The sequence below is a fragment of the Ambystoma mexicanum genome, chromosome 14, assembly GCF_040938575.1.
Source record: "Ambystoma mexicanum isolate Mex_15411 chromosome 14, UKY_AmexF1_1, whole genome shotgun sequence".
NCBI lineage: Eukaryota > Metazoa > Chordata > Amphibia > Caudata > Ambystomatidae > Ambystoma > Ambystoma mexicanum.
Window position 1 is genome coordinate 115,790,700 of NC_090940.1, and position 19,574 is coordinate 115,810,273.

The following is a 19,574-nucleotide window of genomic DNA, read 5'->3' on the forward strand; positions in this document are numbered from 1 at the left end:
CTTGAAGACGTCGGAAAGAGTACTCACACATCAATATGTGCGCTGCAGCTTTTTTTCCCCAATTCCTAATAGCCACCAATCCATTGACGTTTCCCTCTTAGGCTAAAATAAGGTATTAGAGTTGTATAAGACCTCCCTTGGAGACATTGTGGGTTCAGACAGTGCTCTAGTATTCCTATTAAGTAAACCTAGGCCTGTCACCGCCCAAACCTAGAGGCTAGACACACCTCTGATGCACGGCCAGGATTTTAAATCTATGGTTTGGGCCGAAATGCGAAGATTGTGGCCAAGGAATCCCTGTGCATTTGGCATTTATGGACCTATCATCTGCCGTTGACTGTCTGGACAGGGTCCGATTGTGGACAGTAAGGGTGAATAAGGGAACTTCCACAGTATTAATAAATGTTCTAAAAGGTTTCTCTTCAGATATTACCATAAAGTTGAGAAATGGCGAGTTATTAGCCCCCCTTCCCTTGGAGAGAGGAGTGTGGCAGGGCTGCGTTTCAACCCCACGCCTTGTTAATGTATATATGAATGATTTCCAACTAGAACTTGTTGATATTAGCGAAGTTCCAAGGTAGTGGGTCATCCTTCTCAACTATTGCTCTATGCAGTCTTCTTTGCATGTACCCTGAAGTCGCACCAAACTCTTGTTGCTAAATTCACAGAGTTTATGGACAGGAGAGGACTGCCAATAAATATTTTGAAGTCCAAAGTGATGATGGTGGGAGAAGGAAATGATCAGCTGGTGGTAGATGGTGTAAAAATCAAAAGATGGAGTGTGTGGATAAGCATTATTACCTGGGCATCACCTTCTCAAGATCTTTATCATGGGTCAACCACATTGAGAAGCGTTGCCCCTGAATGCTGCTGTCTTTAGATTTGCAAAGATATTGGACACTTCTCTAGGCATCATATGCCACAGGTTTATAGAATGTAAATGGTGGAAACCATGACATATGGTGCCTACATATGGGGGTATGCTAAGGTCAGCCGGTTGAGCTATGTGAAACTGCGTTCCCACGGAAAATACAGGGAGTACTCCAAGGGGACCCAACTTTTCCAGTTCACTTAGAGCAGGGAGCCTTGCACCTAACAGGCTATTTGAGGTTAAAGCAACCTCTTTCTACTAAGGGTTGCGCGCACCAGGCAAACTACCTGGAAGTACCTGTTTGCTGTGCACGCTGTTCCTCTGTGGATTACTACTGTGGTTACAATCTGCTTCTACTCTCTACGAGTGGATTTTACCGTATCACGGGCAAACATCAGAAGCTCAGCCCCCTTAGGGTGTGAAAGAGTTAAAATTGTGCCCACATGTGCACCAACGTGCGCGCACCAGGCGAAGTACCTGGAAGTACCTCTTTGCCTTGCATGCTGTCCCTCTGTGGATTACTACTGTGGTTACAATCTGCTTCTACTCTCTACAAGTGGATTTTACCGTAATACAGCCAAACATCAGAAGCTCCGCCCCCTTAGGGTGGGAAAGAGTTAAAATTGTGCCCACATGCGCACCAACGCACGCGCACCATGCAAAGTACCTGGAAGTACCTCTTTGCCTCGCATGCTGTTCCTCTGTGGATTACTACTGTGGTTCCAATCTGCTTCTACTCTCTACGGTATAGCTCTTGATACAGTCTTCCTAAGAGACTTAAGATATTGCAATTTGTACTTTGTTAATGTGTTACTTTTACTGGTGTATCCTTTCTTCTATTTAGAGTGGATTTTGCCGTATGGCGGCCAAACATCAGAAGCTCCGCCCCCATAGGACATGAAAGAGTAAAAATTGTGCACGCCCGCGCACCAGGCAAAGTACCTAGAAGTACCTCTTTGCATATTCGTCGCAAAGCTGCGATGGGACGGCGGGGAGGTACGTTCTCAGGTATTTCATTTTTCCACATCATCGGAAAGAGTGATTAAACAAAGGACTCAGTTGGTCGGTTCACGGAAACAACCTTTGAATCTGACGTGCTCAACGCCAATTGCACAACGAACTTGTAAAACATCAAGATTCGGCTTCAAACAACTTCCATCTCCTGACATGCTCAAGTATTGCAAAGAGGCTCAATCTGTTAACATCTCGACGCCAAATTAAGACAGTTTACTAAATCCTAACATGATGCCACAAGTGTTATGCCCAAGGGTTATTGGTAAAATCCATTCACCTACAAGAGCACTAAATAAATGCGTTAATATTTCTCTACAGGCGCCAGCAGAAGAAGTTATTGCAATTCCTGCAACTGCTCAAAGGGAGAGTGCAGATTGCTCTGGACTTGCACATAATTCCTCATTATCTGATAGTGTTCTATTAGAAAATGCTCCTACTGCTGAAACGGGTAAAACTAATACGCTGCGTACAACTGTGCTTCGATTATACTTCGAAAGTGTTTCACTAGCTTATGACCATTCTGAGAGATCAAGAGATTGGGAGGAACAAATCTAGACCAGTACGGCGTTCAAACGGGGAACAAATAAAGGTGACTGCTTCCTTTGTGTATTTGGGTAGTTTGATAATTGACTTGAACTCGAGTGACTCTCATTTTTCGGCTCACTGCCCTTCCAATAATCTCTCGGGTTCGCCCATATTGTTTGATGAAATCGGGCAATCAAATTCTCATTTAGTGGCCTCTTACTATGCGCCAACGCCACAGAGAGCTAATGGCCCAAGATCGGACCTTTCCATACCGTTGCAATTGGAATCCGCCACAAAATTACTGGAAATAACATTGAATGCCATGAATATGATGAGTAAATTATATGAATCTCTTGATGGAAAAATAACATCCCAGTCCAATCAAACTGAAAACATGTTGACATGGCAAAATGAAACAAATAACTTGTTGAGCCAGAAGACGAGAGATGCTCAAGTACGATCTAAAGTGATTGTTGATTATGCTTTGGTTTCCTGACAAACATCATTTTGTTCAAATAGTCAAACAATTGTGTCTGATCCAGCGCTATTGCAAACCCAACCCAAACTGGGGTTCTCGGTGCCCTTGCTTGATGGAATTATTTATGAAGCACCTGAGCAACTTAGATCTGATGGTGACATGATGCACTCTACTCAACCTGTGGTTCCGGTAGCTTGCAAAAACACATACACAATATTTACGCATACCTCTAAAAAGAAATCAGGAGCTTCCCCACAAGTTAAGCGGCCAAAATATCTAAATGACCCGAAGAAATTTCGTAACAAGAGTTCCGTAATAGCCTCCAATGCGGTTTCAAAAAAAAAATCAGCAACAAGCTCAAGTTAGAGCTAGTCATCAATTACTTACCGTGAATAAGGGGATAATCCCCTATGCTCCATTAGATGAACTAGTCCAAGCTGTCTCTGTGCGAGAACTAATTAAAGACAATAATGGGGTATTATCCGTGCCTAGAAAGGAATTCTCCACCAAACTTGCTCCTAAACCTCCCATAGAGCTTCATGTCACTGATCATCATTGACAAGAAATTAGGAGAGCAGTAGATGCCTACATGGCTGGTCATCCTCTACTCCCAATGGTAGGGAGGTATACTACACATGAAAGTGGTTCTATGAACATAGGGCTTGATTGCATTGAAAAACAACAAACTGAGAGACAAGTACCTCCTATACAATGTTCAAAGAGCGTTCTTCATCACAAAGAGAAAATAAACCCCTTGACCGCTGTCCCACCAATTGATGTCAGTGGCGAGTGCATGAAGGTTGTCCAAGTTTGTGGGAGTCCATCGAAGCCGGGAAGTGAGGTTGTAAACCCTAGCTCTGGACCTCAACCAATACAAGAGAGGAAACATTTTCTATTAACCGATATAGCACCAGAAATCATTCAACTCATTCAATCTGTGCTAGTTACTAGTAAGGAAGTGAATCCGCCTATTAGTGGGTCTCTTACCAATCAAGGGGCGACCTTAAGGAAAAATGATAAAAAGCTATCACACCATTTAAAATATCCTACTTCATATTCTCTAACTCTGGCCTGCAGACCCAGCCCTTGCATCCAGTATGACTCAAACCGTTGGCCTGTCCTGGCCATATTTTCGGACATTCCTCAACTTGAGGGCATTGTCTCTACTGATATCGCATTGGTCAAAGTTCTACATGATTCTAGTTTGAACTCTGTTAGAATTTAGATGAACTCACGGGTAATTCAAAATCCAATATAGTTGGCCAAAAACCAACTATATTCGCTAGGATTTGAAATTTCAATAGAGTTATCTCGGTCAACTGCCCCTAATGGTTCAAAGTTAGAACCGTTAGATGGATTTTGGTTAGATGAAGAGGTGTTATCTATGAGAAATTAAAATGATTGTACTTGCAAATGCTCTCAATTCAACAATTAACTAGACATAGTAACTGTTGATTTTGAGATCTCACTGCTCAGCTGGAACACAAGGGGATTTAAGCACTTGCTTAACAATAATGAAAATTCTTTAGCTAGTTATAGTATTCTAATGTTTCAAGAGATGCGGCTTACTGTGGCCCCGATATGGGACAATTATGACATCTTTCTGAACTCTGCCAGCAAAACAAATCAAGGAAGACCAACCTCAGGCCTTATTGCCATAAAACAGGATTCAGATATAAAATCAGAACAATGGGCCACACCAAACATCTATATGCAATTGATAAAAGTACATACTCAATCGTTTAAATGTGCTCTGATTAATTTGTACTGGAACTCAGTGTGAATATCTGATACTTGTTTTTTTAAAGATGTAACTGAATTGCTAAATATGATTAATCTTGATGCTACAGTCTCCCATATACTAATTGCAGGAGATCTTAATCTTAACTGTGTAACTGAGAATCTGGTATTTAATAAGAGCAGGTAACTTAAATGGAACCATCTTATAACATCACACAGTATGTACAGGCTTAATGGAGCATTTAAATCAGATATTCCCCCACATCCAACATGGCGAAGAGGCTCAAGTGTCTCTACGATTGATTTCATGTATACCAATTATGCTTTTTTTTCACTAATCTCAGATTTCTGTATTTACGAAACAAATGCAAGTGACCATGATAAATTAACAACTAAATGGGTTATACCGAATAACAACTTACTTATTAGGAGCTCTCTCCAGCAAGGACTTCTCATGTTGATCGCTGGAGATAATAGGCTATGATGGTCGGAAGAGTCGTCGGGAAATTTTAATAAACCTCTAGCTTCAGAACTGAATGAACAGAATGCAGGAAACAATTTACATGATATTGTGTAAAGTGATATGATGCAACTCTTCCAAAATAATTCCCCTAGGTATATACATTGCAAAAATCAACTCCCAAAGCTTCATGTCTATAATCATGATGTGAGAATGAAAAAAACTTTGTACAGATCACAAAAAAACGAGAAGCCTTAAAACAACCCTTAGATGTTAGAGCTGCTCTTTTAGCCTGCCTTAGGACCAAATATAAGAACTGGCTTTGATCTAGACGGGCTGATTTATATCAGGAAGATGAGGCCAAAATGTTAAGAGTATTGCAGACCAAAACATTGCTAAAACATAGACCATCCTAAATTAGGCAAATCAAGGTCCTCAAATTGTTATAAAAGCCAATGGAGTCACAGAACAAAATTGGATTTATCATTTTTCAGAGTTGTATTCTATCCCAGAAGGTTGTTTGGGTCCTGAATCTCTTGAAGCACCCAAAGAATTTTTTATTAATTTTGATTTGGATGATGTTCGATTTTATATGAAGAAGATGAGTAGCTCCAGAGCATGTGGCCCGGATGGCCTCTCAAATCAAACCTTGAAAAAACATCCTGAAATATGGGCAAATATATTGTTTAACATCTTTACTGAAATAAATAATACACAATCATTGCCACCATCATGGAGACATTCTTTTGTTGTCCCTATTTATAAAAAGGGGGATCGGCAACTTCCAACAAGCTATAGACCCATAGAACTTCTGGATGCTCCTGGAAAAATATTCTCCCGACTATTGCTGAGAGAATTTAATGAATGGACTCAAAAAACACCACTAAGAGATCCATTTCAATCTGGCTCTGTCACAGGCCTTGGTACAGCCCCTAACATAATCACTCTGAACATGATTAAATCCGATTTGCGACTCGGAATCAACCGCTATATTTAGCGTTTGTTGATTTTCGAGTTGCGTTTCACTCCATTGATTGTCTTCTTCTATATAAAAAATTGGTCACTTATATTTGCCCACAATCACTTTGTGCTCTCATCATGCTCGTGCACACCAGAACATCTATGCAAGTCAGACTGACTGCAGATGGACTGCTCTCTTCGATATTTTCCACCCATTGTGGCCTTAAACAGGGCTGCATTTTGGCATCTACAATATTTAACATGTTTATATTAGACATCGGAGAGTCCTTTGAAAATATGATAAGGAATCCACCGAGATTGGGTGAACAGAAAATCCGTTATCTACTATATGCAGATGATCTCGTTCTCATGTCTCAGACACCAGTTGGTTTACAAAATATGCTGAATGAACTCGATATCTATGTAAGGAAAAATAGCCTTGTGGTAAATATAGATAAGACGCAAGTAATGCTCTGTAGACCCAATATCAGAGCTAAGCAGAGGTTATATAAGTGGAAGCCACAAAATGTGGAACTTGCTAAAGTCACTCAGTATAAGTATTTGGGTATTACTATAACTGACTCTTTGAATCATGAGATATATGAGCAAGAACTGGAATGCAAATTGCAGACTTTAATTTCACAAAATAAAATATTAACATGTAAATTTGCAAAATTCTCACACAAACATATCATTTTATTTTATCAACAAAAGGTGATTCCGACTTTAATCTATGGTGCAGAAGCTAACATTCCTAAAGGTCGGCAGTGGTGGGATAAATTAGAATCCTGCTTTTGGAAACAAATCCTCTGCCTTCCCAACTGTACCCCTCTACCAATGATATGGTTTGAATTGGGGTTGATATAACTATATGCCCAATTAGTGTGGAAAATGAGTGATTTTTTAAGAAAGTCCCTGATGGGTCTTAGTGCTCTGAACATTTTGGGTGTAACAGCACAATATCTATTAACAGCCCACCAAATCTTCCCTAAAACTTGCCTTAAGCTTACTATAAATGCACTAGCGAACTCATCGGTTGATCTAGATTTACTTTTACAAAATCCTGTTCGTGCTAAAATAAAAATCTATCAGCATGACTGGAATATGAATCAAAGCTGTTGTATGCTATATAAAGACTTTGGCAGCTTATTGTTTGGCCATACAAAAATATTGAGTAACGGCCGACTATTTGCGTAAGTGTCCGTCACCATACATACACACACAGTATCTACAGTTCAGACTAAATCTGTGGCCTACTCAAGATGTGATGGCTAGAAGAAAGCAAATATCTCTTGAACAAAATTACTGCCGATTCTGTAAAAATAGATCAGCAAGAGAAACACTTCAGCACTGCATCGTAGTATGCCCTATGTTAAATGATAAACGTGAAATGTTTTTTAAGAATTTGATCGTTAAGCACTACTCAATGGAGTCAGATGAAATATGGCATTGTATTTTTACCAGTACGAAATTGACCGTTCAAGTTGCGATAGTTCAATACTTGCACTCAATATTTCCAAAGTTACTAAAACAACTCAAGTGGTCAAAATATTGTGAAAGTAATTTTTAGGTTATTAACTAATGTATGGATTTGCATGATGATCTAACTGTAAATTGTTAATTGTTGATTATAATTCTGTATGTCTTATATTTGAAAGGTTGATTTTTTTTCAACTAACCAAATAAAAATACAAAAAATAACAATTAAGGGTCTCAATCTAGGCCAACCCCCAGGCTGGTCTAACAGAATATATTCTGGATCGTCCATACAAAAGTGAAGTGGCAAAAAAGATCCAATGGCTTCATTATGCAAAAGAAATAACAGATGTGTCTGTGCTGTGAAACCTGCAGACAAGGAGTGTATTGATCACGTTTAATCACAAAAATAAGGCACATAGAGAGTACAAATATGCACAATATAACAAATGAAACAGACACATAGAACCTTATAGGCCTGCTTTCAGCCACATAGCTCCATGGATATGTTTGGACCAGTAGTGCACATAGTACCACAGGAAGAAACTGCTATTATAACTGCCTGATGGGAAGAGATAAACATGCATGTTTTAATGTGTATGAATAACTAGGTGCAAAGGAATAATTATTACAAACACATTTCCGTTTCCCAGTTAAAACATATTTGTACTCACTTATAAAATACTCTCATTGGGAATTGGAATACTCCCACTTCCACATCTTATCTGGAGCACTGGTGTCAAGGTATAGGTGCATGCTACAAAAACCCATGAGCATACATTTGGAAAATAGACTCAAGAGCTGCTTTTTCGAATTCTGTAATAGACAGGGAGAAGACCAAGAGCTAGCGAAGCCCAGGGTGTGAAGCCACACTGGAAGTGGGGCAATCAGGGAGAAGACCAAGAGCTAGCGAAGCCCAGGGTGTGAAGCTGCGCTGGAAGTGGGGCAATCAGGGAGAAGACCAAGAGCTAGTGAAGCCCAGGGTGTGAAGCTGCGCTGGAACCAGGACTATAAGGGAGAAGAAGAAGAGTTAGTGAAGCCAAGGGTGTGAAGCCACACTGCAACTGGGGCTATCAGTGAGAAGACCAAGAGCTAAGGAAGCCCAGGGTGTGAAGCTGCGCTAGAACCGGGGCTATCAGGGAAAAGAACAAGAGCTAGCGAAGCCCAGGGTGTGAAGCTGTGCTGGAACCGGGGCTCCAGGGATAAGAAGAAGAGCTAGCGAAGCCCAGGGTGTGAAGCCATGCTTGAACCGGAGCTATCAGGGAGAAGATGAAGAGCTAGCTAAGCCCAGGGTGTGAAGCCGTGCTGGAACCGGGGCTATCAGGGAGAAGAAGAAGAGCCAGCGAATCCCAGGATGTGAAGCCATACTTGAACCGGGGCTATCAGGGAGAAGAAGAAGAGCTAGCTAAGCCCAGGGTGTGAAGCTGCGCTGGAACCGGGGCTATCAGGGAAAAGAAGAAGAGCTAGGAAAGTCCAGGGTGTGAAGCCACACGGGAACTGAGGCTAACAGGGAGAAGAAGAGCAAGCAAAGTCTCGGGTGTGAAGCCGTGCTGGAACAGGGGGTATCAGGGAGAAGGACAAGAACTAGCGAAGACCAGGGTGTGAAGCCGCGCTGGAACCGGGGCTATCAGGGAGAAAAAGAAGTGCTAGCAAAGCCCAGGATGTAAAGTCGTGCTGGAACCGGGGCTATCAGGGAAAAGAAGAAGAGCTAGCGAAGCCCAGGGTGTGAAGCCGTGCTGGAACCGGGGCTACCAGGGATAAGAAGAAGAGCTAGCGAAGCCCAGGGTGTGAAGCCTTGCTTGAACCGGGGCTATCAGGGAGAAGAAGAAGAGCTAGCTAAGCCCAGGGTGTGAAGCCATGCTGGAACCGGGGCTATCAGGGAGAAGAAGAAGAGCCAGCGAATCCCAGGATGTGAAGCCGTGCTGGAACCGGAGCTATCAAGGAGAAGAACAAGAGCTAGCGAAGCCCAGGGTGTGAAGCCATGCTGAACTGGGGCTATCAGGGAAAAGAAGAAGAGCTAGGGAAGTCCAGGGTGTGAAGCCACGCTGGAACCGGGGCTATCAGGGAGAAGAAGAAGAGCCAGCGAATCCCAGGATGTGAAGCCGTGCTGGAACCGGAGCTATCAAGGAGAAGAACAAGAGCTAGCGAAGCCCAGGGTGTGAAGCCATGCTGGAACTGGGGCTATCAGGGAAAAGAAGAAGAGCTAGGGAAGTCCAGGGTGTGAAGCCGTGCTGGAACCAGGGCTATCAGGGAGAAGAAGAGCAAGCAAAGTCTCGGGTGTGAAGCCGTGCTGGAACCGGGGGTATCAGGGAGAAGAAGAAGAGCTAGCGAAGCCCAGGGTGTGAAGCCTTGCTTGAACCGGGGCTATCAGGGAGAAGAAGAAGAGCTAGCTAAGCCCAGGGTGTGAAGCCATGCTGGAACCGGGGCTATCAGGGAGAAGAAGAAGAGCCAGTGAATCCCAGGATGTGAAGCCGTGCTGGAACCGGAGCTATCAAGGAGAAGAACAAGAGCTAGCGAAGCCCAGGGTGTGAAGCCATGCTGGAACTGGGGCTATCAGGGAAAAGAAGAAGAGCTAGGGAAGTCCAGGGTGTGAAGCCGTGCTGGAACCAGGGCTATCAGGGAGAAGAAGAGCAAGCAAAGTCTCGGGTGTGAAGCCGTGCTGGAACCGGGGGTATCAGGGAGAAGGACAAGAACTAGCGAAGCCCAGGGTGTGAAGCCGCGCTGGAACCGGGGCTATCAGGGAGAAAAAGAAGTGCTAGCACAGCCCAGGATGTAAAGTCGTGCTGGAACGGGGGCTATCAGGGAAAAGAAGAAGAGCTAGCGAAGCCCAGGGTGTGAAGCCACGCTGGAACTGAGGCTAATGGGGAGAAGAAGAAGAGCTAGCGAAGCCCAGGGTGTGCAGCCGCGGTCGAACCAGGGCTATCAGGGAGAAGAACAAAAACTAGCGAAGCCCAGGGTGTGAAACCGCGCTGGAACCGGGGCTATCAGGGAAAATAAGAAGAGCTAGCGAAGCCCAGGGTGTGAAGCCACGCTGGAACAGGGGCTATCAGGGAAAATAAGAAGAGCTAGCGAAGCCCAGGGTGTGAAGCCACGCTTGAACAGGGGCTAGGAGCCCCATTTGTTCCAGGTTACATAAAGAGACGCCCACTCTTTAATACCACATTTACTAGAGCAAAGGAAAAGAATCGTCTGGTGGCAAGTGCGACTCAAGTTTGCTAGACGATGCGGTTTACTTTATTTTTTTCTGCTCATTGTATAATGCAACGTGTCAGAGAACAATTCTCCCTATTTTAAGGGGATTTAATTAAGGGGATTTAATTTTACGGGTTATCAAGCAGCTCTTCTCGTTTTAATGGTGTGTGATTATCCGTAGTTTGTTGTGCACTAGAACAATATTTAATTACTGCTGTTAGAACAAGGAGAGGATTCTTATCTTGATTATGGAAACTCTTTTATCTTTTTGACACTTGTCCTGAATTTTGAATATATTCATTGATCAAACCTTTATGGGGGGTCTCGCACTCAGTCACTTGAAACAACATTTGGATTTGAACCTGGGTTCAGTGGGATGATTTCAACATTCTGGAAATCTCCAAAGTGTAATGCAAGAGGTAGGTAGAACAATTCATTTTGCATCAGTAACAATGTGCCAATTAGGGGTCAAGTTAAGCTAAGTGACCAATTACACAAAACAGCCGAGGCATTGTGCCCACTAGCAGTTCCTGAGAATGTGAGGGTACTGACCACAACCAGATACTCCCTGAACCAATTCGTCCACCAGAAAGCACCATTTGCTAGGGCGGGGGTACATAGGCGGTACTGGGAAAGCGGTGATAAGGTTGGTAGATGATAGGCCTATAGCAGGTGTGTATCATCGCTTTTAGGGGGGGGCTGGATTTGTTCACGAGGATAGTGGAGAAGTGAACAGTACAGAGGTGGCCCAAACATTAGGACATTACAAATGTACTTTCTTCGACTACTGAGGATTAGGGGCAAGGTTGTTTGGATTTGGGGGTGCATCTAATGGGGAGCTGGAGAATGGTAGGAGACACAATAAAGGCTTTTCCAGAAAAAAGCCTAACCATGTCTCTTGCTACCTTGATTGGCCTGATTAACAGAGAGAACAAGGCCGCTGACTGTAAAGGGGTGGCTCCTGGTCGAAAGGCCAAAGCGTGAGCCCCCGCAACATAGCTGAATTCCAGCAAGATTATCAGAGGCAAGAGGATCAAGAAGGTACTGTCAAGGAAACCTGACGCAAGCAGCAGCAGCCATGTAGGTACTGTAACACCCCATCATCACTGTAATGGGCGCTTACATATTCTACACCGGCTCTGTGATGGGGAGAGGGTTTATAGAGCATAAAAGGCATGTCAAAGAGGAAGAGCATAGGGAATAAACCAGATCGGCCATCTTTGAATGGGGGCAGCATGTTGAAGTTGACAGACGATAAGTCCTCTTTTTATGACCACCAATATGAACATACTGCTTTAAAGGTCACAGCTGTGATCAAGGTCACAAATACCGCCCACCAATGGTGAAGCAAAGTCCCCATTCAGGACCCAAGTCCATGGCCGCCACAACACCCTCTGAACATAGGCATGACCAGACCACGACACATTATGTTAGTATGGAGGAATAAGAAAGTGACATGCTGCAGAACAAGAGGGTTTCATGGGAGTTTCCACACTAAAGTGTATTTTACTAAAGACATGTTTTACCATTTTGATGCCACTTCACTGTAAAATGTGGTGTTGTGACATTTTGCCTGCAGTGAAAAAATTGTCAACGTTTCTCCAAACATTAATTTGGGGGATACTATCACATTGAAACATCCAAACTCTGTAAGATCCCAGAGAAATATGTCCAAAAGTAGGCCACTGTCTATTCCCTGATGTTGCATATCAATGAACAATAGTTATACCCTGTTGGGGTGCAAGTATTCCCTGCAAGGGAACATGACCTCCTGAAGCATAATGTGCAGGAACCCAGAAGACATGTTTTAGTCAGCTTTCTTTTTACCCGGCTGGGGCACCATTATTCTTTGCCATTAAGAAAACAAGAGAACTGTGACCTTGTATAGATTTCAGAGGATTGAGTGCTGCCATAACTAAGTTTAAGCTGTTCTCGCATCGGTCTGTGCCTGGGCTATGCCGTGTGCCTTTCTTGTTTTCTCTTTCCCTCCCTTTTCATCTCCTCTGAGCCTATCTACTTTGCTTAACCTGGTGCAGCCCCTCACCGGTGATTTCTGAGTGTGGTGGGGTGGTGGTGCTGGTGTGAGCTGCCTGTGGGTCTAAGGCTGCTGCGGGCAAGGACTGGTGAAGGCGTATTGGCCACTTGGGGCTTGGCAGCATAGGGGCAGGGTTTCCCTAGATGTTCTTGCAGCCACCCTCTGCTGCCTCTGGACTGTTACTGTAGGACTGGACCCGCTGGCATCCAGCAGTTGGGGTGTATACTGGTGGATTTCAGGGTGAGCGGCCTTGCTGTGGTCTGGTCTCTTGTGGCTCCTGGGTGTGGATAGCAGATGGGGGATGCTGCATTGCAGAAGAGCTGTGGGGTTAGCACATGCGCCTTGCTTCTTTTGTTTTTAGAGGGTCGGGCAAGGGTGGTGTTGGATTGATGGGGTATTTGACCACATGTTCACAGTTTTGTGCTGTGATAGGCATGTTAGATTGGGTTGTTAAGGACTGTATCCTATACATTTCCCATGCTCTGCTGTATTGTTGCCATGTCTGCTGTGTGATACTCTGCACATGTCCACTCTCATACTCTTCGTCTTCCTCCCACCTCTACCTTCAGCCCTGGTCCACCTGACCTAGATTCTCCCTTCTATGCAAACCAATCAAAGCTGCCTTATTCCTGTGCATCTGTTTTCTATAGAGCCATCAGAGCTCTTGTTAAGAACATCTCAGCATTGGGGGCAAAGGTGACAAGGATTGCCTAGATCTCTGCTTGCCACTCCGTAAAAAATTCCCTCTTTTCACCATCAGCTCAGTGGTCCCGAATGGGTACTCCAATTGCCGCCTTAATGACCCATTCAACATGGCTCCTAATCCAACCAACTAGATATGTGGAATATATCTAGAATGGTGCATCATAATAGGCTCAAGTCCCTCACCACCTCCTCCAGCCTTTTGTCTTCATAACGGCCACCGAATGACCCTTCCTAACTGATCTATGTGGTGTGTGTGTGTGAGAGAGAGAGAGAGAGAGAGAGAGAGACCACCTACTGCATTAAAGGAGGTTCCCCCTAACTCCTTTCAGCTGTTATGATCCCACCACAAACCTCTACAGTCAGTCTTCTTCTTCACAGCCAAAGCCACACATTCTCCACCTGCGTCTGCCTCCACAGCCACGCTTCAGTCCCCCCCACACACCACCCAGCACACAAACACGCACCACACACTCACCCATGCATCACTTCATAGGCACAGGCTCTGCAGAGAGACCCACACGTCAGAAGGCACCCACCCATACAGTGCATGCGCCCACCACATACACACACACACATCGTTTTCTCAGACAACAGACAGTGCACATACTATACAGTGCACATAACACAACACACAATGAACATACCACACAGTGCACAAAACACAGTAAAACGCCCACACCTCAGTACATCACAGAATAAGCTTAACAGACAATACACACACAGCAAAGCACACACCCACTTCACAATGAAACTCACTGCACATGATACACAATGCCCAGGCCATGCATCTCACATAGCAAAACTTTAAAGCACACATTACAATACACATACCACACAATGCATGTACCACAACACAACACATTTACCACAAAACAACAAACATATCACAATATAACAGCAAGCATGCACTACATAATTCACATAACTCAACACACAAAATACAAACACCACACAGCACCACACTGAAGGCATTTATCCATGCATCTTATCTAAGCACACTTGGAACCTAAGAGCCCCTTCACGCACCATGCAACAGCAGACCCACATACACATTTCTCACAATTATAAAAACACACACACACAATGTGCAAACAGACACTACAGTATGACATCACAAGTCCACACTCAAAGCTTAAGCACATGCCAACCTCAACATAACATGCGTCTGCAGGACAACACAAGAAAACCTCCACAAATGCAAACAATAATGACACACACCACAAAGATGTCACACAATAGTCACTGCCTACAGTGCCACACTCCCAACACTTCACATCACTCCCAACATCACGACCCCTACTTTCTCATTACAATGAACTACATTACATTTGCACCGCCAATTTCACATTGCACTCACCATCACAATCTCCTTATCATCACTCAACATTACCTTCATTATGAGACCATTAACATTCATGTTGTTGTTACACTATTCTCTCCCCAGCTGAACCTCACCCAGTTCACTATTCTCTCTCAACTGTTGGCGCAATGTACCAGGTGGACCATGACCGGGGCACTTGGATTTGAGTAATGGAACCTGCAGATCACACACACATCACAGCAGCGAGCACTCAACCCACTGAGCTATCTTACCGGTTATAACTATGTTTCCGGCTATAGTAAAATTAGCAATTACAAGTCTGAATGTTCTCAAAGTCAGAAAGCAAATTACACTCTGTAGCGGATACCAATAAACTGGTAACTGAGATTTAACAGCAGGCCAGTTCATCTGCAGGTCTGGTGCAAAGTTGGCCACGTGCAAGCCTGCGTGGATCTACTTTTCAGGCTTCAGAGGTTGGCAAAATACATACCATTAGGAGGGTTCATAACTGTGTATTTAAGAATTTAGAGTAGCACAGGTAAAGCAGTGCACTCACACGGCATCCCGTACTCTGGGCAGTCGTTATCTCATACAAGCAAACAAACATCCTGAACAGCATACCAGGGAGATAGGAAGGATAGATACATTACAACAAAGTATTAACTGTGGCAAAATGAAATCAAGAGCCACTTTATGTGCTATGGTCAAACATTTCTACACTTTACACAAGCTTTTAGGCACAAAACAAAATGTTGTCAAGTGACTGAGGACATTGATATGGAATGTCTTGTGATGATCGTAACAGAGACAATGGCAGAAAGATTCATGCTATAACTGCAACTTGCGAAAAGCTAAATAAATTGTCTGAAATGGATGCTTATTCTACTCTAAATGCTTTTTGGATGTTTTTGTCTCCGTTGTGAGTTTGAGGTGAACAGTCTAAATCAGTGACTCACCCCCTGAAGTGTGCCTGAAATAAACCTTTAATGAGTCTAGCAATTATTGTATAGAATTACAGAAAGACAAATGATTTGTTATTCCTATTCTTTCTTATTTAGGTTCACTGCTCAAAGTAACACTTGTGGAACCCCCTGTTTTTTTAAAGAGGCCTGAACAAGAAAGCCAGCCACTCCAAAAGCAAAGAGCCACATGGCGTGGGCCACAGCCCAGCAGCTTCAATAAATATATATATATCTCACTGAACAAAAACGTTGTTAAAGGGACATTATGGTTAAGTTGCGCTAGTAAAAACCTATGAAATTCAATGGAAAAACGTTGTTACAGGGACATTATGGTTACCGGTAAAACTGAAAACCCCCAGAAATTCACCAGTTACGGTAAGCTAAGCAACCATAATTCGCGTCACCACTGTGCAATGCTAAGACTAACACCCATGACATGAAGGATGACATCACAAATGTCATTGATGACATCACATGTCTGTCTCCCTCTTTTTTTGTTCACTGACATATCTAGGCCAGTAGTTTTCTTCACCATTTCGTCAGTGAATTTCATTGGTTTTTAGCAGGATACCCTTAGTTTGTAAAAATGTACTGTACAACATACTGAAGCTGCTTCGCACCATGTTAATGCGCAAGGCAGTCGCGGACTATGCATCTGGTTGCGGACATCGGGTCGCATCCAACCTGCTAGACAGGGGCTCTCTTACATAGTGGTACCATTCACCAAACACAAGGAACATATACAAACAGCGCCATGTACGCGAATTACAAGGGAAAATAGAGTAGCTATGGAAATGAAAGAAACAGAACAAAGGCATAAGGAGTGTACCATAACGAAATGCATCAATACGAGAAGTGACATCTGCCTTCAACAATCTTACCGCAGTGCTGCTTTACAAAGGAACAAAGAAGGAACGGCCACAGTAAGGACGGGAACGTAGTAAGACCAGAACGTCACTACAAAGTAGTGAAGACAATAAAGTAAAGTTTGCGTGATAATTGCACAGGTGGTGCAGTATACAATGGTAGATAATCTGAACATTTGTGTTGTAGCTTGGATGATCAGTGTGACTGTCTGTGTGAGTGCAGGGCCTCATGGAATGGTGAAGTGGAGCCTGGAGGGTTGGAGGCTTGGGAGTTCCACAGAGTGACAGTTGGGACTTGGAGCTGGGCAGGGAACCAGGACAGATGCTTGTGATCTTCCCTCCTACCTTCATGAACTATGACTATGTAACTAAGCAGCAAATAAAGCATCTATTCTGTTTTTACATACCTGGGTCAGCCTGGTTCCTGCTCCATGTCATCACTGATCCAGGCACATCTTGCAGGAGGCAAGATACAACATTTTGGCGACAAGGTGTTTTTGAACCCAGAGGAAGGTGGGAGAGCAAAGCGAAGGAGAACTGAAGAAGAGAAAGCCTGATACGGTGTACCAGCTGGGAGAAGCACTGCCATGGTGAGCTGGTGTTGGGAAAGAAAAGTTGCTGCCTATGAAGGAGATATTGTGGTATCAGAGCATCATACAGGCTATGGAGGAAGTTTGAAGCCCATCTTTGGGGCAGGAGGAGTATCAGGCCTGGTGAACGTTTGGGGGCTCTGTGGCACAAAGAAGTTGTCACCGGTGAGCAGGCTCGCGTAACTGCCAATGAGCCGAGCGCCGTTGCGCTCATATGGAGAAAGGGGTTTTGGGACTTGTGTCCGGAGGAAGGAACATTCTGCTGAAGGTACAGAGAAAACAAATATGGATTTGGGCATTTCTGTAGGGTCCCTGGGTGCCGTGGGTGGCGCGCGCCCATCGTGCTCCCTGCGTTCCAGCCGTGCCGTTGGGCTGGAACGCAGAGCCAACTCAGGCGAGCCAACTCCAACAAGGGCTATTGTAGATGGAGGAGTGACAGAACATTATGGCATTGCATGGTTTTTGCATTTTAACCAACACGTGTAGTTTTTAACTTTCATGAGGACATTTAATGTTTAAGCGTACAGTGATTTTGCAAATTCAGACGATTTAGCAATGATTTCGGTCATAAATGAGAATTAGTAGGCGTGAGTTGTGTGCAGCGTGTGTTGTTACTTGATAAATGGGAAATACATTTTTTTGCCAATTGCACAGCATTTTAAATATAGACTGCACATGATGTCATTTTGAGCAATGATGACATTTTCTTTTTCAAGGAGTATAATTATGGAGTTTATGGAGTTTTTTTTTAAATTGATGTCAACAGGGTTTCTTTTGATGAAAATGAAATTGCACAGGGATGTTATTATATGTGGAGAGTGCCTCAATGATGAGTTTATTTAGAAATCACTTAGGATGTTTAGGGTAATTTTGCGTGCACCCCAGCATGGTGACTGATCACCACCATGGCTGGTGCAACACATCCTTATTTTGGGAAATGTAGATCTTAAATTGTGCATTTGTGTTTTGTGAAGTTGTGTTGTGTGAACAGTGGGTTGGAGATTGCGTCTGTGAGCACAATATGTAGTCGTGAGTGTATGTGACGCAGGGGTGCGCACATTTGGTAGCATGTGGTGTAGCATTTGTGTACGTGTGACGCAGGGGTGCCCATATTTGATAGCATGTTGTGTAGCATTTGTGTACGTGTGAGATGTAACACGTTTGTGGTTGTGTGCGTGTGAGAGCTAGCACGTGTTTGGATTTGCATGCATGTTTAGTGGGGTGGCTTCCACACTCTGGCCAGGTGTGTTTGCCGTAGTAGTAAAGAACTTTGTAGAAAGTGTAGAGGAGGTCCCAGACATGGGATGCACCCCTTCCCCTTATTTCGAGGTACCAGGAGCGTACTCGCCAAGGTATGTGACGTATGAGGAGCAAATGAACCAACAAAGAGCTGCACTGGGACTCTGCCCAGTATACATCAGAAGATCCATACCTGTTGAAGCGCCCATAACCAGACAACCCTGGGCAGCACGGTACCCTATCAGACAGCCATACCAGCCACTGATACGAAACGAAGAGTATCTACAGACGGTCCATGAAGAGACCCAAAGAGCCCTAATGGAAGGCCAGTGGAAATGACTCAAGGGCCTGAACAGACTCGTGAATGAACAAAAGCAGCTATCGAAGATAGCACGCCAGAGTGAGTAACTACAAAAATAAATGTAATGGACACAGAGAAAAGACGATGTTAAAACGTGAGGAAACGTTGCTACGAGACAAGATGGGACCAACCGACCTGTCAAACGTGTGTAAATAGGCTTGGAACGCAAGAGGAAAAATAAACGATACTGCTTGCACTGCTTAGTAGAAGATTAGAGCGGCAAGCGCCAACCATATAGCTAGCTCAATAAGGCACATTATACAATTGTGACTCCATTTTGTAAAAGCAGAAATGTACCCAGTCTGCCAGAGGCCTGACAGGCAAGGTTTCGTAACCCAGCCAAAGACAAGAGAAGGAGCGGAATCGAAACTTAACAAAGAGCAGCTCATGCCTAGGAAATCAAGGTCAACCAGAAAAAAGGGAGGAGAGTGTCAGCTAACAAGACTCAAACTTCAGAGCATACCAGCCTGCCTCATGAAGGTCAAGATAAGGGGGGCCCATGCAGGTGGTGGGGCTAAAACAAAATTAAATGCACTAAAAGCTGTAAACTGAAGCAGATTCATGGTGAACTAACACGTGACCAGCCAGGCGCGAAGAAGTACCACCGCCTGATGTCATCCAGGACCCGAGGATGCCATAACCTTTCCTGATAAGAGGCTACAGTTTCGAGGCCATACCCAGCCAACTAATTGACACAAAGCCCTAAGATACTGATTGATGGAAGGGAGGCAGGGTGAAACTTGCAACACCAGGCACATGGGTGTCCATTCTGCATGCCG